At 35.1% G+C, this 24,850-nt stretch overlaps 1 protein-coding gene across 3 annotated transcripts in view; it reads left to right on the plus strand.

Annotated features, from left to right (window-relative positions):
- CSMD3 (CUB and Sushi multiple domains 3) overlaps positions 1 to 24,850 on the plus strand; it is a 1,632,969-nt gene that overhangs the window by 991,713 nt on the left and 616,406 nt on the right. The gene's annotated exons all lie outside the window — the stretch shown is intronic.

The raw sequence follows: 24,850 nt of genomic DNA on the forward strand, positions 1-24,850 counted from the left end.
TTAAAGCATTATTTAAAAACTAGTTATTCTTTTGATTATTATGCTACGTTCCTTTCACATAAATCACCAATATCTTGAAATAAGAATCAGAGCATTTACTTGAGATGAACCTCTTTGGGAAAGAATATGAAGTCATTTCTACAGCACTTCATGGTTTTACTTTTTTCACATGAATGCTTTGCAAATATTGCCATTTTATAGATACTAGAGGTTAAGTCATTTGTCCATGGTAATATTCTCAGGTATTCCTGATACTTTCCAAAGCGCCACACTACATCAACGTGATCTTGAGAAGTAGCATAAATCAAAGATATACATGAAGTTCTGGATAGACATTGGGACTGGAATAATGGTTGAATACATTTTCAGTTGTGTCTGATTCTTTGTGACCCTCTTTGAGATTTTTTTGGCAGAGATACCTGAGTAGTTTCCCATTTCCATCTCCAGCTCATTTTATAGATGAAGAAACTTTGATAAATCAGGTTAAGTGTCTTGTCCAGGGTCGCACAGCTAGTAAAAGTTGGAGGCTAAATTTTAACTTGTGTCTTCCTGCCTCCTGCCTGAGTGATCACTCTACTGTGTGACCTAGCTGCCCAGGTTGAATACATAATTAAGGATTAAGAAGATAATATATTTATAACTTTAAGGGAACATGCAAAGTCCATCTAGTACAAATCCCATATTTTGTGAATAAGAAAACATTTGTTTTATAGTCAACTTTAACTGAAGCACAAGGACTGGGAAGATTAATTTTTCTGAGCCTCAATGTTCTTATCTATAAAAATCAGGATTTTAGATCTCAGTTCTAAAGTTATATTTTTCTCTTATTCTAAGATTAAAAAAAGAAGATACCATATTTCTTTGTATATTAGATGTTCACAGGCAAATATACTGACTCAGACAGGCAGAATAATCAGTTAGACAGTGTTTGACTAGCAGGCAGGGTTGTAGGGTCAGTAGACCATGTATTATGATAGAAGCAGGTGCTAGGAAGGCATTGGAAAAAGGATAGAGTATAGATTAATAAGAAATGTTCAACAAGGGACCAGAGTATGGTAGAGACATAAGTAGAGAGATCATGGAGTAGAACGCCTGACAATGGAATGATCTAATTAATGCCGTAGGATTTCAAACAGGTTGATAGCCAGGGTTAGCAAACTGATTTTTCTTTCATTCAGTAGCCGTGTAGTAGGATCCTCCTATGTACAGGGAAAAGGTAGCAGTGAATTCATTCCTGCCCTCAAGCAGTTTACCACAAAGCATCTACTGTTCTAAGATTAAGAGTCAAAAGGGACCATTTAAGATCAAACTAACTATGTAGAAATGGCAATCCCTGATGAATTTTCAAAGAAACTCTTGATAACAAATCTTGGCCTGAAGACTTTCTGGTTAGAGCTCCACTATCAAGATTAACAGATCCAGTTATTCTCAGCTCTGTCCTTTCACTCAGCTCACTTATCCTTTCCAATCAATTGTCCAGTCGTATCAGTTCTGACTCCACAAATATCTCTCCAGTCACATTTCCACTCCCCTAATTTAGATTCTTATCTCCTCTCACTTTATGGATTACAATAGCTTCCTAATTTCTTTCCCTTCTTTCCATTTCTCTCTTCTCCAATTCATCTTCCACTCAACTGCCAAATTGATATTGTTAACTATAGGTTTGACCATACAATTCTGTTCAAGAAGTTTTCATATAGGGTGACTTCTAGTTTTCATTTTATAAAATGACAACACTACCACAAAATTTGATAATGTAGTTGTGGTACAGACAGATCTTCAGGAAATGTACCATGAGAGTGAATTCTAGATAAGGTATTTTAGGATAAGGTTTTTTTTTTTTTTATTTGTCTGTTTTTAATTTCTTAACCCCCTTGGATGAGGGACTGACAAATTTCATGTAGACAGATCTCTGTGACTGGATTATATTCTAGAATGTTTAATATTGTATAATGACTATTATCGTTTGAGTAATAAAAATGACCAAGTTCTGAGTATCTTTAAGGTTGGAAAGATTTGACAACAAACTCATAATCCTGGAATATATTTTGCTTAGCTTATTAAGTTTGGATCTCCTCAGAGGAGGCCACAGTATCGCTTATATACTTGGCTCTTTAATGAGTAATGCTTGGAAAATTTTTAATAGGTTCATAATTTTGTGACAAAGTTTATAAGCATACTCAGGGACTCTTTGGAAAGGTACATTTCTCACTTGGGTAATGGCAGTATTGCTCCTGGGGAAGACATTTGCAAACTTAGTTTATAATAGATAGGCTATGAACTTGGAGATAAAAAGCAAAATTATAATGAATGCAAATGTGTCCAAGTAGGTGGGAGTTTTTATTAAACCTTTTATTAGTAATATGGGAAGGAGAATAGCATAGCATTAATGAAATCTTAACATTTCATTCTGAGATATTTTCAGCTGAGTGAAAAATCATAGAGGGTAATTTTTTTTTTTTTTTATATGAAACAAAAAGAAGACTTCTGAGATTAAACTGAACCTAGGGAAAGACAGTCATGGAGGAATCTTAGTTTCTGTGAAGGAATGTATTTTTAAAACTATTGTTTTTTTGTTTTGCATAGAAAGAAACTAGGAGAGCATTTGCATGCTAAATTCCAAGACAGAAATCCCTGCTTATTAATGACAGACTTCAAGTTGCCACTTTTAAATGTAATAGCAGAAGACGGTGTGTTATAGCCACCTCTATATTTATTCTTACATTATCATGATAGCAAGTTAGCAAGGTAGGGTTAGGTAATGGATTGAGAGCTGGTCTTGAGGTCAGGAATACCTGAATTCAAGTCCTACCTCTTCTATGCTGGGTATGTGAATCTGTACAAGTCATTTACCTTTCAGTGCCCAAGGTGTCTAAAATGTATATGAGGTGCAGATATGCACTGGGAGAAAGAGTTTCTTCATCAGAAGCTGATACCAATAAAATTACAGTTCCGAATAAAATCCAAAATTTTAGTATGGTTTAATAGGTCTCAATTTTAATATTATAGAAAGAAATTGTTTAGAAAGGTCATTGATCAAGTTTCACCTGAAATCTCTTTTCTAGTCATTTCATTTACATTTAATGAAATTATTCCACTATTATTCAGAGCTTTTCAAATACTTTTTGTACTGTATCGTGTTCTATACACCAACTCATTAAATAATTTTTTTATATTTAATTGGTAGTTTTATAAGAATATATAGTTCTTCAGGGTTGACTAATGGACATTCTTGCATAGATCTTAGAAATACCACCACTTCTAGGTTCCTGTTGTATCAGCTTCCCACCCCTACCAGACAAAAGAATAAAGAGATGAGTAGGAAGGAGAAAAATAGAGAGGAATGAGGAGGAGAAAAATAAAGGGTAATGGAGATATTTTTCACCACCTGCTTAGAGAAAGATTATGGAAGTCAGAGAAAGCTGAGACCTTACCTTTCAGGGAAAAATAAAAATAAGAACAAATTAAAAAAAGATTAGCTGTTATATGATATGATGTGATTTGATGTGATGTATGATAAGAAATGATATGATGTAATATGATCTAATACATGGCCTGGCAGAGGACAACCAGACCACAGCAACCAAGAATGCTACGATTTCCCACCAGAAAAGAATAAAGCTCTGGAGACAGGAATTTCTGAGTGTCTTACAGCCAATTATCTTTCCACTGTGAACTGACCTAAAGGGATTCATGTAATTGTCTTCCTTCTTGTTAGAACATCTTTATCCTACTCCTTAGTTCTCTCCAAGGGATGAAAGGAAAATTTTATCATTTGCATTTCAAGACTTACTTGTGACTGGCTATTGTCTTTCTAAAAATCAGTTTTAAATAGAGAAGACCCTGCTCTGGTAAAACGAAAGGTATTCTCATCAATTTAGTCTCATGGTCCAATTCTGCCTCATTTTCAGTCCTACTGTTTGTGAAAGTTACGTGGAGAGAAGTCATTATTTTTTTCTCCAAAAGAGCTAGTTAATCAACAAATTATATTTGGAAAAAGTTAATACCACATATATTATTTAAATATCAGTCTTGCCAATTATGCTATCTTGGCTTCAGAAGTATGTGAATCTGGTCTCTTTTTCTTTTCTTTCTTTTTGCTAGTTTTCTTGTTTTAGCAAAGGCTTGTGGTTTATAAACTGCCCATTCAAAGAATAAATACTTCAGTTTTCATAGTTTATTGATATTCCCTTACTCTACTACTACTTGGTTTAGGGTTACTGTTATGGGGTAGGGTTTTTTTTTTTGTCTGACCTTAATTCTCAAGCCATGTGTATGTGTGTGTGTGTGTGTGTGTATGTGTGTGAGAAACATACATATTTTCCCTCACCTAAGGTTTTTTTATCTCTTTCCTTTTTATCTGTTTCTTTCTCAGAACATCACTTTTTTATATAGCTTTTGCCCCCTCCCTCCCTTTTTTAACCTCTGAGTTAAAATACTCGATCAATTAACCTGTTTTTTACCCTCAGATGGTTTAGTTTTCTGCTTACCTAGGGCATGTCTCTTAGTTTGATTTTGAGTTCACTTGTTCCAAACCTTGCTTTCACTCTGTTTGGCAGAAGAGTAAATGGAGATATTTCCAGCTCATCTGGGAGTTCAATAACTTGGCAGTCTTCCATTCAGCCTCCCCAGGCAACACTGAGAAGATATATCTTAGAGGGATGGTAGTACTGAAAGTGCTGAAAATCCCAGCAAATGATAGAGTTCCAAACATTTAAAACATTTTGCAGAAATGAATTTTCTCACGGAGCCCTCATGAAGGCAGGGTTGTTTTCTGTGTTTTACATATTTGAATATGTCACACATGGTAACATGTTCCTAGGGTCAAAGAAAGAGTAATATGAAAGTTTTTTTTTTTATTGGTTCTATATTCCTACTTTTGTAGCCTTCACTTCCTTTTTAAAAATAGACCTAACATGGTCCAATATTCTGATACTCTCAAAGAAAGGGGACTTATGATTTGCTTTTGTTTACATTTTCTAACATTCCTGAATGAATTCTATATCAGTTCCTTTTTAAATGACAAATTTTTATGAATTTCTAGAATTCTGAGACTTTAGCTAATTTTCATGAGGAAATTTCAACTAAATTATTCATGCTTGGGCTTTTAAAATATATTTGATTATATTCATTCTGGATATTCAAATGGACCATTCTCTTCATTATTGTAATTTCTCACCTAAAGTCTAACTTGCCTCCAAAACATTTCTGACAAATGGGCATCCCTCATGTCTGCTGGATACCAATGAAGGCAGGTGACTCGTTAACCTTATTAGGGAAACTATTCCATTTTTTGACAGCTCTTACTAAAAGAATTGTCCCCATACTGCGCTGAAATCTGCCTCACTCTAATTTGAAAGCTTTTGCCCTAGTTCTGAGCTCTTTGGCCAAGCTGCAAAAGTCTAATCTTTAGTCTACATAGCAACATTTTAAATATTTGTAAACAGTGATCCAAGACCTCTGAAGTCTTCCTGTCCTCTTCAGTCCCATTTTCTTAAACTAAAGATTGAATATATTCAAATATTTTTGTTTGTTTCATTATAAAACTAGTTCATAGTTAATGCCTTTGAAAATATGATTTACTGGATTTGTTGGATTTGTTGATGCTATGGTTGAGGTAGTGCAGACATGTCCATTACTTATTGCCCAACTGCCAGTAACCAGTTGCCTCCATTGAACATAGTGCCTACCAAGTCAAGTGAGATTTGAACGAAAAATAAGTAACATTCTTCTTCGTAATTTCAACAAAATTCAGCCTTTTCCAGTTTGATGAATTACTTGCAATAGAGGCCTGTCTCAGAATGATTTATGATTTGTGAATATCCCTCTAAATATTGGTGGAGATTTTTGTTTTTATTTTAATGATACAACTCTTGATTAGGTCTTCTATCTGTCTAGCTACTCCTTGCTGGTTTCTTGCACTCTATCATCATACATATCAAATCTCATAAGTTTATGTGTATCATAAAGCTGTCCTTTCTCTTACCTCTCTATGCTTTTTTCACTTGATTACCTCATCCATTCCAATTAGTTTAATTTCTATCTCTACACTGATGATTCTGCTAATCTACCTGTTCTGTCTGCCTGGAAAGGAGAGTAACACCATTACCTCAGCTCCCTAATTGTTCCCATTGCTTAAAATGCCTTAACCCCTGAGAGGTTAACTTGAGGCCAACCCTTGTAGGGATGGCAACAATCTATCTACTTGAACACATTCCATAATGATCGGCAAACTATTTTCAAGCCATGTTTTATTTATTTTTTGAATTTAGCGATGTCTTAATAGTCAATTGGATTATATTTCATTTTCTTTGTCCAGTGATTTTTAAGTTTTGTATTACCTCTGTTTTTATGATTTGACTTGAGAACCTATCCATCTGACAAAATCACTTATATCCTTAGATTGTCATCCACAGTTTATAGTTTGAGGCATACTTTATATAATTTTAATGAAAAAGAATTAGGTCTCCAGTTGACAGAGTATTAAAGCTTCCAAATGAGCCACATTTCATATCATATGACTACCCCCAATTAGCCATGGTGTTAATGCCTTTTTTTTATGATAAACAACAAGAAAATGCCTGTCAGAAGAGGAAATTAGCACTACACTGGATAATTTCAAATCAATGCCAACACATCACAGGGGTTTACTGTCTGGAAAATATGATAAGTCAAATTTTCAGTACTAGGATTTAATTATCTGCCTTTTCAGAACCACTCTGTCTTTTTTTTAGGGGTAAATAAAATTACTTTCTCTCTAGTGAATTCACATTTCAAGGTGATAATGTAATTCAGAAAGCATATTTATAAAGCCTATTTCATAGCTTTATAATATAAAAGTAAATATGGAAGGGAATGAAATAATGTGAACATTACTACAAATATAGAGTTCTAATATGCAATCTATCACAATTCTAATTGGTCATTGTATGTTGTAATATGGCTATTTTGTAGTGATATGCTTGAAAAAGTGAAGCAATTAAGTTTGAATTCTATCCTTTCTCAGGATGTGCTTCGACTGTTACTAAGCATTTTGAATGAGGCTTATTTTGAAACTCAGAGCAAATTATGCCATTCCTATTGAAGTCATTAAGAATCTTGAGGCGTCATGGTGTAGCATCCAAGAATGGAATTTATTGTTAAATGTTCAACCTCTCCTTCGTTAGTTTCATTCACCAGAAAATATCTAGTTCGCATTCTAAGCAGATTGGGGAAAAATCCAAAGACTGTGATTACCTAATAAAGAAGATCCTTCATATTTGTGTTGTTCTGCTCCGAACCTCATCTCTTTATCATTACAATCAATTAATTACATAATGTGCAGTATTAGAGGTTCAGATTCTGAACACACTCCTCCCTTTGCCCTAGCACAGCTGCTCCTAGGAGAATCATTCATTTATACGTCGTGTGTGTCGTGTATGTGTCGTGTATGTGTCGTGTGTGTGTGTGTGTGTGTGTGTGTGTGTGTGTGTGTGTGTGTGTGTGTGTGTAGGGGAGAGAGGGGAGGTGTATAATGAATGACATTCACATGCATTAAGATTTGTAAAGCTCTTATATTAAACCGCTTCAGTTTCTGTTACTTTCTGAGGTAGATACTCTAGGTACTATAATTGTTTTACAGATGTGAAAACTGAGAATCAGAGAAATTAAGTAACTAGCTAGTCACATACCTTTTTAAGTGTAAGATGATTTTGCAGTCTGTGTCTTCCTCATTCCAACTTCTATACATTTCAATAAAATATACAAATACACACCTGAGAGATTGTTATAGGAATTAGCAGAGAACATATCATTCTATTTAAAACAGTACATGTAAGATTGATTGCTCTCTTATTTCTGAACCTAGAAAACTATTCTAGTTATTCTCTGGGGACACTCTAAGTTTTTCAGTGATTCTCTTAAAATGTGATTTCTAGGACTGAATATAATATACTTGGTTTGATCTGACCATCAAAGAGCACAATGAGATCTCTCTGCCCCTATTTTATAAACTATATAATAATGTTAATGCAGTCAAAGATTTCATTATTTATTTTGACATCTACTTCAAATTATTGACTCATACTTAGTTTACTATAAATAAAAGCACCCAATTTTTCTCAAGGTTAATGTCTACTAAACCATATCTCCCCTATCTTGTATTGATGTTTTAAACTATTTAAAGTAAAATATTTACATTTCCTTTGGTTACATTTTATTTCACCCCATTGTCCAGATTGCCAAGATTTTCTGGAGTCCAATTTTGTCATTCAAATTATTTGCTATCTCTCCTAGCTTCATGTCATCTCAGATTTTCATTAGTATACCTTCTGTGTCTGCATCCAAGTCATTGATTGAAATGTTGAATGAGAAGGAAAAGCCCACCGACATACTGGTAAAGAAGGAGATCTCATTTGATGTTTATCCATCATGCAGTGTATATTCCGTAAGCCAGCTATAAATGTATCTAATTGTTTTAACATCCAATAGACATTATGTGGATTCATATGCTAAAGAATATAAAAAGAGACTGAGTTATGGCCTTCTAAATTTGTAGATATATTTAGTATATATATTCTATATATATATATATATATATATATATATATATATATATATATATATTTTTTTTTTTTTTTTGGATTACCAGTGTAGCAGAAGAAAATGAAGTTAGTCTAACATGTCATGTATTTAGGAACCTGGTTTTGGCTCTGAGCAAAAAATGATTTTCTTTAATAAGTACTGACAATTCATCAAGTATCTTGTAGAATTTTTAGGGGGACAGAATCAAGATTTAAAGTACATAGTTTTTATATTTTACCTTTTCTCCACTTTTACAAAATGAGGAAAACATTTTTGCTCAGTTTGTAGACATTTAATACCTCATGTTTTCTCCATGATTCTACAGATGTTACAGACAGTATTTATTTCAGTACTCTCAGATGTAGTGTTTTGACTGACTTACTTACTTGGTTTGAACCCAGGGCAGACCTCAGACTGGAATCTGCCAAGGATTTCTGAAAGGGGTGATTCTGTGAGTTTTGTCCTACTTTAGGAATTGAAGCAAGAAAGATCTTGTGTGGATAGAAATTGGCAATAAGACAATGTATAGGATTAGGTGGACATTCCCCAAAGGTGGAAATAACCAGTGATAGGAAGTGATGTTAAAGGATCAAACTGGAAATTCATGGCAAAGTAAAAAGTGGGGCATTATTGAGATAAGTGTGTGTGTGTGTGTGTGTGGAGTGGAATGGATTGGGGCAAGAAATATCAGATTCATTTTCAGATAACAGACTGAGATTAGAGAATTATCTAGACAATTAGCATTAACAACAATAGATAAATCAAGTCCTAATCTGTATCATTTACTGATTTCCAAAGTGTAAATGATTATAAAGAAAATTTAATAATCTAGCCCTCCCAAGGTCCTTGGAGCCAGTACCCACACACAGTAACTTCCAAGTCTTCAATTCTCTAGGCTAAAAATTCCCAGTTCCTTCAAATGATTCTTATAACAGTATAGTTCTCAGTACAATTGGAAATGATTGCCTTCCTCTAGAAGCACTCAATAAGCATCTAGCTCAGTGGATAGAGTGCTAGGCCCTGAATCAGGATGACCTAAATTCAAATCCAACCTTAGACACTTATTGGATATGTGACCCTGGGTATATCATTTAAACCTGTTTGCCTCAGTTCCTTATCTGTAAAATGAGCTAGAGAAGGAAATGGCAAACCACCCCAGTATCTTTGCCTCAAGTAGAGTCATTAAGTCAGAAACAACTGGATAAGAAAAACAAACAAGTCCTTGTACTTGTCAAAATACCTTACTTCTTAAATGTAGTGCCCACGGTATAACACAGGACTCCAGATTTAGTCTGGCCAGATCAGAATCTAGTAGGACCATCACTTTGCTTGTTATGGAATCTATTAATGCACCTCTCAGGATTAACTGGGCTAGTTTCTTTGGTTACCATGCTTCATTGGTGACCCATACAGAACCTGCAGAACAAAAACAAAAATAAAAACATATATTTTCATACAGACCATTACCTAGCTGTGTTTCTACCATTTTATGCTTGTGAAATTGAGTATTTGAAATAAAGTGCAGAAATGTAGTACTTTACAGTCATTTATGATATATATATATATTATATGTATATATATATTATATGTATATCCATATATATGGCTATATATGGATATCATACACACACACACACATATATGTACATATTAATATATGTGTTGATCCTCTTACTCATTCTGTTCCATCATTCTAGTGAGTTGAAATCTCTCTGGAGATGATTCTGCCATACAGTGTTAATAAAGTCATCCTTAAACCTACTATACCCTGAAGCCCACAGAATGGACAACACTAGGCCCCTTCTCAAGCTCCATCTAAGGGTTGTTTTCAGCACCTCCTGGCTTAAGAGTGATTATCAACAGTAACTGCTGCTGTTTCCCTCCCAACTTGATTTGGTGATTTTTTCCTTGACTCATTAAAGGGGCCATCCCCTGAATACTTCTTAAACACTATTCACTGAGTGGGTGTTACCTCACCCTAAGTGAATACCTGAATTGGTCTTGGCTTATGGGGCCCAGATCTCCCATTACGTTCTGGGCCACCTCCAGTCATTTAGATGAATATCTGGTCGCTGGATCCAGATGGCTCATGAGGAAAAAGTGAGGCTGGTGACCTTGCACAGCCCTCCCTCACTCAAAACAAAGTCAAGTGTTAGCCATGTCATTATTTCTCTGATGTCATCATGGTCTTCTTCAGCAACAAAGGATGAACACAATGGATATATATGTATATCATACACATACATATGTATGTATGTGTTGATTATCTCATTCAGTCTGTCCTATAATTCCAGGGAGTGGATTCTGCTATTCAGTGTGTTAATAAAGTCACCCAAGTTTCTTTGCCACCATGATTGCTTTGTTAAAAAGACAAGGAAAGAACCTGTCTTTGAAGTCAGCATAATGTTTGCATTTAGCATAATGAGACTTCCAGCAAAGGCCTGGATGGCTGCTATTTTTCTCCTCCTCTCTCTATCCTATCATTATATTTTACCTCTTTGAGATTTTTTTTTTACTATAGTAAGAAAGCATACACTAAACATTCTTTAGAAAGGAGATGGAGAGGTTTGTAGTACACTCCCATAATAATATCACTTAAGTCCTTTCTGTCTTTGTGCCCTTCTCAGATATACAGCACTGGGCTGCTACCCTTAGGTTCTAGATTTTCCTGTGTGTCTTCTTGAATGTACCTGATTACATCTCTCAACCTCTAAACCAAGCAGTAGATTGGATCTATTTTTTTTTTGACACTAACTCTTCTGTCATTTTGACTGTATTCCAAGATAAATATGTAGTAAAGATTACATGCCAATAAATTTACTGGCATCATCTGCTGTGATATAAAGATGGACTAATTATCATCACCATTATCTTAGTAGTATGAAACGGCAACAGCAGTATGAATAAAACTCCACATTATTGCAATCATTCACCTTTATCCCCTCTCCCCTCCTCAATCTCATTTTTGCTGATGAGATTTGAATAAAATACATGCTAGATGGACAGAAATCCTAATTCACTCAACATCCCAATTAGTGTTTTAAAGACAACCTTAAGGGGAATGAAATGTATCATTTTCTGTTCTAATTAAATGGCAGTTTTTAATGGGCTGGATATTGCCATGTTCCAATCACAGATAAAGGGAATTTACTGCCCAGCCTTTCTTCAGTACTAACAAAATGAAACTTTGTAAAATCCTAATGACATATTAGTTATTAGAGATATCAGTGTTGACAAATTTTATGAGACAAAATGGAGTTTGGAATCCATTTGGCTTTTGTAGCTCTGAATGTGAGATAACTTATGACAATGAATTCCAAATTCAAGTAATTGTTCATTCCTATGGTTTCCATTGCAATTAGCTTCATGCAGTTCATTGCTATATCCCAAACCCCTAATATATAAGAAAGTTCTGAAAATCTTCAGCATGAGGTTACAAACTGATGACTTCTGGAGAATAATGGTGCTATTCCTTGACAAAAGTGAAAACTCATCATTATTGACATTTGATGCTTGGAATTTATCTTATCCTTTAATGAAATATATCAACTAAACTATTTGCTGCCTTCAGGAGTATGAGATGTGACATGTCAAGTTCAATATTCTCACCACTTGAACTGGCAAACAGAGATTGAAATCCTTGTGGGAAATTTACTGAACTATTTTGAACACGGTTGGCAAAATGACAGAATAGTTGACATCTCCATTTCTTGGATGACTTGGGAGAAAAGTCCATGAGAAAATGGTTATTAACTGTTCAAAATTAAAAACTCTTTATTTTCTGTCTGTCCTTTCCTTTCTTTTATAGACTTTAATTTTTTTCTTACAAATTGTGCATGTAGTTCTGAATGTATAGGAGTACATACTTAACGTACCTCCAACTTGTCATTTTCTGATAATACATTTAGATATCTATTAATTAACTCTGAATTTTATGAATACATCAGCAAGTCTAGGATACTTAATTAATATGGATATTTGAAATGCTTACCCATCATCAGCCATTGTTTAATCCGATCTGTTCCATATCCACAATAGTCTGCTATTCACTTGTTTCTAATCTGTCAATTCTTTGCCACTGTGAATGCTCTTTCCACCCCATAATGCTCATATTAAAATGAGAATCACTGTGATTATTTTCCAAACTTCTACAGTTATAACGTCTTTTACATTGGATCCAAATGTGTGGATGTGTATGTACACACCCACACACATGTACATATACACACATATATACACATACACACATGTATGGAATGGTACTGCATCAAGGACTGGAAAAACAGATTCAAGAAAAAGGAATGACTGTCTACCACCTCAAGGAACTTACATTCTAATTAAAGAAGCTAAAAAATGGAGGAGAGAGAGTGAACACAAACATTTATGAGTGGGAAAATGAAGTCAAGAATGAAACTCAGAAGGGATTAAGGAGTGATCATGACTGTTCACTTTTCATAAAACTAAGGTTGTAGGAAGACATGGTCAAGTGATGAAGGAACTGTTGGAAGAGAGTGATTTTAAAGGAAAGAGAAAAATGCTGGGATGGAGTGATCTTCCAGAGTGATAAGGCTGCTAAGATATGACAAAAAAAAGATGTCCAGTCAATAGCAAAGATGAGAGGAAGAAAGAATGATCATAGTTAGCCTGTGTACTTTTCTTAAAATGAGACCACAGCCTGGGTATTTTTAAGATCTTGAAACATTCAGGTGGAGAGTGGACTGGTATATGCATAATTCTTATTTATGTGATTTTCATTCTTATACAAAAGATTTTTTTCCTTTTGCTCATCCTGTCCAGCACACACACACACACACACACACACACACACACACACACACACACACACACACACAGGCAAAGTTCTCCTAGAACTCTGTAAGACTCAAGTATTGGTAATACAGGAACTCAGGTGATTAGGGAGAAGGTTAGCATCAAGACCATCTTTTTCCTTTTCTAGAATGCCAAAAGTTGGAATTCTAATGAAAGAATGCAAGAGTACTGCTATAGTAAGAATGTAGGGACATATAGCAATTCGTAAGACAGGTAGCCTTTGAAGAAAGAATGATTCACCAATATCTATTCCCCTTCTTCTTGCATCCACTCTCTCTCCAGTTATACCCATCTTTGGAGGGTCTTCTCAGCCACATGTATGACATTTCAATATGTGGAAAGCATGCAGAATACTTAAACTTGGTTATGAGTTATAAAATAAGCACAAAATAGTGGGAAGAGAACTAGATTTATAGTACAATAAACTAGGTTTGAATATTGTTCTCTTCCTTGTGAGTTATGTAATGGAGGGTAATCCATTTAAGCTTTCTGAGCCTCTAATTTCTCATCAGTTAAATGATGATATAAATTGTTCTATTTATCACGTAAGATTTCTATGAAGAATGTTCTTTGTAAGTTGAAAAGCACTTTATAAATTCATTCATTCATTTTCCACTGTAATTCTGTGGGTTTCCATAAAGATTTAGCTCACATCTCATCTTCTACAAAAGACCTTTCCTGGATCCCTCTTCTACATTCTTTCTTTAGAATCTGAGCTCTTTCAGGGCAAGGACCGTGTTTTTTGTCTTTCTTGGTATTCTTAGAATTTAGCACAATGTTTGACACATAATAAAGACTTAAGAAATTCATGTTGTTGTTTTTAATAATGATGATAGTGTCATCAGGATATCAGAAAGTGAACTAAGCATTGAAGATACAAAAAGACAAGTCAAATAGCCTCTGCTTTTGAGGAAATTGTATTCTATTGGAAGGAGAACTAAATGTGCACATTAGTGAAAAATGTGTACTATGCACATTTAAAGTAGCAGAAGGGGCTTATCTGGGAAAGATCAAAAAAGACCTATTGTAAGAGTTGGTCTTTAAGGTGAACCTTTAAGAGAGCTGGGGATTCTAAGAGGCAGAGAACGCATCCAACTTTGGAGATGGGTTCCATTGAGCCCATACTGACTACTATATATGGGGAATGCAAATAGGACAGTTTAACTGAACTGTTCAGTGTGTGAAGGGAAGTATTATATAACACAAACAAAAACCCAAACTTGAAAAAGACTGGGATCAGATTTCAAAAGGACTTGAAATACCAAAAAGAGGGTGTTTTTTGTTCTTCTTGGTTTTTTTTTTTTTTTAAGTGAGAGCTATTATCTGCTCTGCATATTGTGAGACCTTTGGTGCTCTTATTTTCAAAGTCCCAGGGCTACACCAGGAGGGAAAAATCAGTCAAGGCATCAGTCAACAAAGATCCTAAGTTTCACTGATATATTGTACAATTCCTATGTATAAGGTGTTGTGCTAATTCCTCTGCCCTGCAAAGAAGTTCAAATCATTTGATCTCTTGACTATAGTCATTTATAATTGATTAATAGGTTCCCACAGTGAGTGGTACTGCCCCCTCGAGGGGGGGGTACTGGAAAGATCCCGGGGGGGATGGTAGTAGCCTTGGGTTCAGTTGGAGGCATTGAACAAAAATAAGGGGGCTGGTGGAATGTAGCACCAATATAATATTCACAGTGCCCACTGAGGCCATGAATATGCATGCATAATTCTTTATCACAAAATACAACAGACCTATGTCCTATGGAGGACAAAACCAAGACATTTAGTTAAACACCAGAAAGTCAAATTCATCATAGCAACAAGGGAATCCATCATAAGAAGCAAGAAGTCTATGCACATTGTGAGGCTTTCCCATGAACAAACACTCACAATCCTAACTGCCTGTTTCCTCTGTCCTTCCCAGTTCTGCCTAGTCTGACCAACTTTCTCTCAGCTCTACCTCTTCTTGTTCAACCCTTCCTGCTCCATCCCTTCCTGTTCTACTCTTTCAGCAAACTCCTTCCATCACAAGCTTCATATCACTCAAACTCATGTGACTCAGGTTTCCATGTGACTTAAGCAGGTCACACAGGCCTATTAATGGATGGGAAAGATCTTCCCATTCCATTAAAAATACATTAACCATACACAAAAACATAAAGAAAGAAGAAAATTTTGAAAAACTTCATACATGTTGCATCTGTTGTGTAAAAGACTTAAAGTTATAGTGATTACACTGTTTTCCAAACAAACACGTAAAATTCAAGTTATAAATCAATGAACAAGTCTACCAACAGGTCTTAACAAAGAAGTATTGGCAGGTAAGCATTTTGTGCATTGTTGACAAGTCCAGCATGTGTCAGCAAGAATATGTGCATATGATGATTTGTTTACAATACAATACTGTATGGGTTACATGATGCAATATTGCATCATCAAAATTTCAATGCAGGACCAAGAGTAGAAGGGAAGAAGAAAACTGGGAAATAATTTTTACAATCAAGCCTCATTTCCAAAATACATAGAGAAGTGAGTCAAATTTATAAGAATACAAATCATTTCCCAGTTGATAAATGTTCAAAGGATATGAACAGGCAGTTTTCAGATAAAGAAATGAAAGCTATCTATAGTCATATGAAAAATACTCTAAATCACTTTTGATTAGAGATATGCAAATTAGAACAACTCTGAGGTACCACCTTTTACCTATCAGATTGGTTAACATGACAAAACAGGAAAATGATAAATGTTGGAGAAAATGTGGGAAAATTAGAACACTAATGCATTGTTAGTGGAGTTGTGAATTGATCGAACCACTCTGAAACACAATTTAGAACTATGCCTATAAGGCTATAAAATTGTGTGTACCCTTAGACCCATCAAAGCCCTTTTAGGTTTGTATCCTAAAGAGATCACAAAAATGGGAAAAGGACCTACATGTACAAAAATATGGCAGCTCTTTTTGTAGTGGCAAAGAATTGGAAATTGAGATACCCATAAACTGGGGAATGACTGAACAAGTTGTGGTATATGAATGTAATGGAATACTATTGTTACATAAGAAATGATGAACAGACAGACTTCAGACAAACCTGAGAAGATGTGTATGAACTGATGTTGACTGAAGTGAGCAGAACCAGGATAACATTGTACACAGTAAGAGCAACATTGTGCAATAACCAACTTTGATAGACTTAGCTCTTCTCAGCAATGCAGTGATCCAAGACAATTCCAAAAGACTGAAATGAAAAAAATGCTATCTATATCCAGAGAAAGAACTATAGAGTCTGAATGCATATTAAAGCATATTGTTTTTACTTTTTCTTTTCTTTCTTGTGGTTTTCCTTTTGGTTCTAATTCTTCTTTACAACATGACTAATATGGAAATATGTTTAATATGATTGTACATACATGACCTATATCAAATTGCATGCCTTCTTGGGGATGGAGGAGAAGAAAATTTAAAATGGAAAATGTGAATTTTGAAAACTAAAACTAAATAAATATTAAAAAAAACTTTTAATACAAGAAAAAGCCCACAAATCTACAAGAAATTATTAAATTTAAGATATATAATTTAAAAATGTATATATATACATATATATATAACATATATAGAAATGATGCAAATTTAAAAAAAAATTGTTGAAGGGGTAAAGAAAGGAGATTTTCAGATGGGTGCTGAATAATTTTTTTTTTCAAAATGGGGTGATAACTGATAAATTTGGGAACCTCTGATTAAGATGAAGAGACTTTCTGTTGCATAAAATAACTATTCATCAAGACATACTAGGATACTAGATATAGGTGGGTATCTTCTTTATTTAAAAAAATGGGATGGTAGATATTTCAGGCAGTAGGGATTATATGCTTAGTTTCAATTTTGTATAACAAACTTAAAATAAAATTCAACCAGTTCTATTAAAGGTGCATATAGTGAACCCTGAGAAGCAAGGATAAAATCACTGGGTCATATTGGGTATATAAATAAAGCACAATATGCATACATATGTATATATGAGTCTGTATGAATATACATTAATATCTATATTCTATCTATTAATATCTGAGAGTTAACAGTTAGATTGTATCTCATCCTGATTAGACCACATCTGTAATATATTTAGCATTGAGTTCCAAATTTCAGAATTGGCATTAATATAACAAATGTACCTAACAGGTTAAGGCAGCCAGAATGGGTAGGTGACTGGAAATCATGATATAATTACTTCAAAGAAAGGGGTGTAGTGTTTAGCTGGGCAAAGAAAAAATCATGGGGAACCTGACAACAATTTTCTAATATTTTAAAGGTTGTTATGTAAGATAGAGCTGAAACTTGTGATCCTTTACCCCCAGAGGGTAGAATTAGGAGTAATGGGTAGGTAGAATTTAGAGGGAGAGTTTGGTTCATCATCAAAAAAACTGCTTGCTCATTCATTCAAGATAACCAGAACTAGTAGCACCAGGAGGCAATGAATTGCCTATCACTGGAAAGCTCAGCAAAGCTTGAATGACAATTTGTCAAGTGTGTTTTATACATGATTTATAATTTTGGTAGGATTTGGAAAATGTTAAGAACTAAACACAAGTTAAACATTCAGAAGAAGTGGAAATATGCAGAAGAACTATACCAAAAAATCTTAACATCACTGATAACCATGATGGCATGGTTGCTGATCTAGAGTCAGACATTCTGGAGGAAGCTTTGTTAACATTAAGGTCAGCAGAAGTGATAGAATAACAGCTGAACTCTTTAAAATCCTAAGTGCTATTAAAGTGATGTAAATTGCTGTACTCAGTATAAATGCAAATTTGAAAAACTCAGTGGTGGCCATTGGATTAGGAAAGATCAGTTAATGTCCCAGTCCTAAAGAAGGGCAATGCCAAAGAATGTTCAGATTATCAAATGATTGTATTCATTTCACACATTAGCGAAGTTATTCTTAAAGTTCTGCAAATGAGACTTCTTAAGAGTACGAACTAAGAATTACCAGAAGAGCAGGAGCTCTCTAGTAAGAGCACTCTAATTTTTAAAGAGGGAGAGGAACTAGAAACCAAAATGCCAACATTTGCTAAATTATAGAGAAATAAAGGGAGTTTCAGAGAAACTTCTACTTCATTGAGTACACTAAAATTTTGTGTGAATCACAATAAAAAGTGGCAAGTAACAGAATCAAACATAGAAGAACTGATGAGTTTAAGGTTGGAAAAGGAGTGCAACATGGCTGTATATTTTCACCTTATTTGTTTAATTTATATGCATAATACATTGTGTAAAATTCCAGGCTGTATGAATCAAAAGCCAGAATTAAGGTTGCTGGGAGAAATATCAAAAATCTCAGATAAATGATATGATTCTGGTGGTAGAAAGTGAAGAAGAATTGATGAGAGTGAAAGAGGTGAGTGTAAGAGCTGGTTTGAAGCTTAACATTAAAGAAAAAAACAAAAACAAGATTATGGCTACTGATCCCATCACTTCTTGGCAAATAGAGGGAGAAGATATGAAGCAGTGTCAGATTTTATATTCTTGGACTTACTGCAGATAGCAACTACAACTTGATCCTTGGAAGGAAAGCTATGGCAAACCTGGACAGCATACTAAAAAGCAGAGACTTTACCTTGCTGACAAAGGTCTGTATAGTCAAAGCTGTGTTTATTTAGTAGCAATATGTGGCTATGATAGCTGGACTTTAAGGAAACCTGAGTACCACAGAATTGATACTTTTGAATTGTGGTCCTAGAGAAGACTTTTGACAATCCCCTGGAAAGCAAGGAGATCAAGTCAGTCAACTTAAAGAAAATAATTTGTATTATTCACTGAAAGATCAAATACTGAAACTGAAGTTTGCTACTTTGCCACATAATGAGAAGGCAGGACTCATTGGGAAAGATTGAAGGCAAAGGGAGAAAGATACAGAAGACCATGAAATTGATAGATTGTGTCATGGAAACAATGAACATGGGCTTGAGCAAGCTTTGGGAGAGTATGAAGGATAGAAGTATGTGGTGTTCCAGGGTACATGGGGAAAAGGAAGAGTTGCATGTTACTGAACAACAACAGCAACAAGGATTTGAAATAGCATCTTAGATCCCTTCTAGCTTTTAAGAGCTTGTCAGTCTAAGTAAGGTAACACAAAATAACACATCACTTGAATGATGCAGACAAAAAAATTCCTAAAATATGTCAAAAGAAGGAAGAAATCATTGTAGAAGTTAAGAAAGTTTTACAGAGAAACAGCTACCAGTGCTAGACTTCAAAAAAAAAAAAAAACTGGTAAGATTCAATAAATGAGAGAGAGAGTGATGAACTTCCTAAGAGGGTTTTTCTGAGATGTCCTGTCATAAAGGTACAGACATGTGCTATGCTGAATCATTAGTGTACCTAATCAAGGCATGTTCCTATAATAGGATGCAAAATTTTCAAAGATCTGATTCATATTATATGTATATATATATATACATACATAGATTTTTGAATTCTTTGTTATATAAAGTGATATAACTTTATTGGGTTGAATTTGTGGGGCAGCCAATTTATAAGTTAAATAACAGCTTATTGATTTTTACACTTATCTGGAAAAGTATTGTAATCTTCCCATCACAGCACATCAGAAAGCTATTTAAAATAGATGAATCATTAAAAATTTGAATGAAACTGACATGAAAATAGTCAATGAAACTGATCAAAGCATCATTAGATTAATTAAGCTAACTGGATTAATTATAAGGCTGCAATTGGAACACTATACAAAATGGATTTAAAGTTCAATAATTCTTAGTAGAATTGAAAGCATTTTATGTCGAAATATAGCATTTGTTGAAGGTATTATATAGTTCCCCTAAAGAATAGAATATTGAGAACTAATCAGATGATACATCCCTTTCTATTCTGCTCCCTGATCCTATCAATCCAATCAACAGAAATAATATAAGGTTAATTAAGTTTACTAAGTATAACTAAATGCTCAAGATTTTAAATAAATAGAGAGAATCCTACTGGTAATTTTATACTCTACCTCAAGAACAATATGTAACTCCTGCAGGCTAAATAAAGATAGGATTTGGAATTCATAATTAATTAGCTAAGATAAGGTTAAAACATTAGTACAGTCACTAAAAATATAGCACAATTAAAAGTGAGGATTGTCAAATACTACAAAATTTAAGGAGTATGATATTTTAGTACAGACCATTAGGTTGACTAATTGGATGATGAAATAGTTCAATGGTATAGTAAAGGGGGAAGGCAAGTATCAAAGGCTTATTGATTAAATAAATGATAAGAATAGAAAGAAGCCCTGCCTCTTAGAAGACAGATGATAGTCCAAAGGTACATAATAATGGAATGGGGAAGGAATAAGTATTAATATATTACCTACTATGTGCCAGACATCGTACTGAATGTTTTACAAATATTGTCTCATTTGACTTTCACAACATCCCCATGAGATAGATGCTTTTACTTTACCTTTTCTTCATTTGAGGAAACTAAGTCAAACAGAGGCTTGACCATGGTTATGCAACCACTAAGTATCTGAGGATGGATTTGAAACTCAAGTCTTCAGTAAGTCAGTACAAATTTATTAAGTGCGTGCTATGAGCCAGGCACTGTGCTAAGCATTGAGGATGAAAAACAAATAAACCAAAAAACCAACCCAAAGCAAAAACAAAAACATAAGATGGTTCCTGCCTTCGAAGAACTAATGGGAGAGAAAATAAGTACAAATTAAAGCAAAGCAAGCTATATGCAAGATGAATAAAAAATAATTAATGGAGGGAAGGGACTAGAATTAAGATGATAGGGGGAAAGCTTCCTGTAGAAGCTGATATTTTAGTAGGGATTTAAAGGAAACCAAGGAGGTCAATAGTTGTAAAGAAGGAAAGAGAGCCTTTTAGGCATGGGTAATAACCAGGGAAAATGGGCAGAAAGAAGAGATGGAATATCTTGTTCTTGGAATAGCCAGGAAGCCAGTGTCACTGAACTGAAAGCATAAGTTGCGGAGTAAGGTGTAGGAAGATTGGAAAAGTGAAAGGGAACTATGTTCAGGAACATCTATGAATGCAACAAAAAATAATTTTGTTTTTGATTGTGGAGGTGATAGGGAGACACTGGCATATATTGAGTGATGTGACATGATCATACCTTGCTTTAGAAAAATCACTTTGATCACTGAGTGGAGGATGGATTGGGACAGACTTTAGGAAGGCCCACCCACTGCAGTGTTAATCAGAGAGTTAAAGATCTTCCCCACCCATTAATGAGCCTGCCCATTAAGGGAAGCTTGATTGGGGGAGGCTCATACCTTTTGTTAATTTTCTAATGAGTCACTGGTTCTCCAGGGTTGTGATGCCCTCTGGCTCTGAAAAGTGTATAAATACTCTGAGGTGAGGTTTTACTTTGGGGTATACTCATTGAAAGTATTTGTTTGGCTGCTCTGGGCAGCTGCTAAGAAGTCCCCTGGCTTTGAAAACCCAGATGTTGGTGCTTGTCTCTCTGGTAACTATATATGTATGGTCAGACAGTTATTTGTTTGTTGATCTGTGATATATGCAATGCTTACAGTCAGACAATTGGAAGCCCTGTCTACAGGTTGATCTTTGTTTCCCTGTATTTTCTCTGAAGTTCAGGGTGCTGACTTTTTCCCCTGAACTAAGTGAATGAAATTTGTGCTTGATTAAAGTGATTGTTGACCCCTCAAAAGTTGCTTTCCTTTTAGAAAAGTAGATCTAAGACCCTGTATAGCAGGTCTTCTTGTGTATGTTGGGGTCCTTGCTTTTATATCCACCAATAGGCTATTGCAATAATGCAGATAGGAAGTAATGAGGGCTGGCCCCAGAGTAGTGGCAGTGTCAGAGGAGAGAAAGGGGACATATTCAAAAGGTGTTGCAAAAGGGAAAATTGACAGACCTTAGCAACAGATTAGAAATGAGAGAAAGGAAAAGGTGAGAGATACTGAGGAATCCAGGATGACTCCTTGCTTGCAAATCTGAGGCACTGGGGGGATGGTGTTACCCCTTGCTGCAATAGGGAAGATAGGAGGTAAGGAGGGTTTAAGAGGAATGATAATAAATTCTGTTTGGACATATTGAGTTTAAGATGTCTCTTAGACATCCAGTTTGAGATAGCTGAGAAGTATTTGGAGATAAGATATCGGAGGTCATGGGAGAGATTGATATAGGTTAGGGAGATTGGAGAATCATAAGCATAGAGATGGTAATTAAATCCATGGGAACTGAGGAATAACTAGGTAAAATAATATAGAAGGAAAAGAGAGCTCAAGGAGCCCTGAGGGATATTTATAGTTAGAAGACATGTTCTGGAGGAGAGGAGTGGTCAGATATGTGGAAGAAAAATCTGGAGAGAATAGTGTCTTGAAAACCTAGAGAGGTAGTGTATTAAAAAAAAAAGAGATCTATGCTATCAAAGGCTGAAGGGAAGTCAATGAGGTCTGAGGAAAGACCACTGGATTTGGTAGCTAAGAAATCTTTTGTAAATTTAGGGAGGAATTTTGGTGGAATTATAAGATTAGAAGTGAGGGTTAAGGGGTTAAGAAGAAAGTGGGAGGAGAGAAAGTGGAGGCACTTATTGTAGGATGCTTTTTGTTTGTTTTTGAATTCAATTCCTGGTGGTCTGTCCACTGTACTATAAGCTGCCTTTATGAGACATTACCTTTTCAGATACAGTAAGTATTTTGATATGTTTTTCTGCCTACCTGGCTATTTCCTAAAGTTCATTCCTGGCCTCTCACTGCTCCCTCTTCAATTCTTTTTCTCTCAGTAACCTCGTCAGCTTCCACGAGTTTATCTATCATTTCTGTGTAGATGATTCATAGACCCTTATATTTGATTTAATCTCTCCCTTTAGCTTTGAAGTCATATCACCAATCAATTACCTATTCATTAGAATCTAGATGGTCAAGAGATATCTCAAATTCAGCATGTTCAAAAGAGAGTTTATTATATTTCCCTACCAAAAAAGAACCTCTTCCTTCTTTCAAAACTCCAGCCTGCCATACTCATAAATATAACAGTAGTAATAGTTATCAGTTATATAGTATGTACTATGTTCCAGCATTATACCAAACCCTTTATAATGATTATCATGCTTGATCCTGATAACAACCCTGGGAGGTAGATGCTATTTTTACCCCATTTTACAGATGAAGAAACCAAGGCAAACAGAAGTTAAGTGACTTGCTTTGTCATTGTCTGAGACCCAATTTAATTTTAGATCTTCCTGACTCCAGGTCAACACTCTATCCACTGTACCTGCCCCTTTACATCAGTGTTATCCTCAATTCCTTACTCTCTTGCCCTACATGTCCTATCAGCAGCCAAATCTTGCCATTTCCCCTTTCACAATATCTCTTGCTTTCAAACCCTTCTCTCATTTCATATTGCCACTGCCCTAGTTCTGGTCTTTGTCACCTCTCATCTAGGTTATTGCAGTGGTCTTTTATTTCATCTCCCTGCCTCAATTCTTTCTCCATTTCAATTCATTTCCTGTACAGTTATTGAAGTTATTTTCCTTGAGTGCTGATGGAGCTATGTCATTTCCATACCCCATAAACCTCAGTGGCTCTTTGCTGCCTCTAAAATAAATTCACCTTTGTAGATTTAAGCCTGGCTTAAACTTATTTTTCCAGGCTCTTTCTTTTATTCTCTCCTGTACTCTGCAGTCCAGCTAAACTGACCTTTCTGTTCCTCATATAAAACTTCCCATGTTTGCCCTGAGTATTACCCATGCCTGGAATATATTTTTTCCTTACCATGACCTCAAAGATTTCCTTACATCTTTCAAGAAGCAACACTTGCTATGATGTGCATGAAGCCTTCCCCAATCTCCTTACCTGCTAGTGACAATACTACTTTATGTTTAACTATTCTTTATTTGGTATTTATTCTGGAATATGCATACATGTACACACATGGATATATGTATGTATATAAATATTTTGTAACCAATGTCTAATAATTGCTTAGCACAGAGTAAGCACTTGTAAAAGCTTATTAATTGATTGATTTTGTCTATGTATATGTCATATTGAATAAAAAACTAGCCTGGAAAGTCAGGAAAACCTGAATTTGAGTCCTGCCTCTGTCATACTGACTGAATAACCCTGGGTAAGTCACTTAACCTCATATTGCACTCATACTAGGAGACTTCAACATATATATTGACTGTCCCTCAAACTCCTTAATCACTCAGTTCCTCAGCTGACTCACCTACCATGAGCGACTTCTCCCCCCATCTCAGCCATGTGAAGAGAAAATCACAGTCTTGATCACCCACAAATGTACCACTTCCATGTTCAAGATTTCTGAAATCCGGTCTGATTACCCTACTGGCTTTTCACCCCTCGATATGTTTTTATTATAAAACTCCAGTATCCTTCTGAATAATGGCCTGTAATTTCTTTAATCCTCATATCTCTCCCAGGTCATCTCCACTATAGTAATGGAT

Source organism: Notamacropus eugenii, chromosome 4 (assembly GCF_028372415.1).
Source record: "Notamacropus eugenii isolate mMacEug1 chromosome 4, mMacEug1.pri_v2, whole genome shotgun sequence".
Classification (NCBI taxonomy): Eukaryota; Metazoa; Chordata; class Mammalia; order Diprotodontia; family Macropodidae; genus Notamacropus; species Notamacropus eugenii.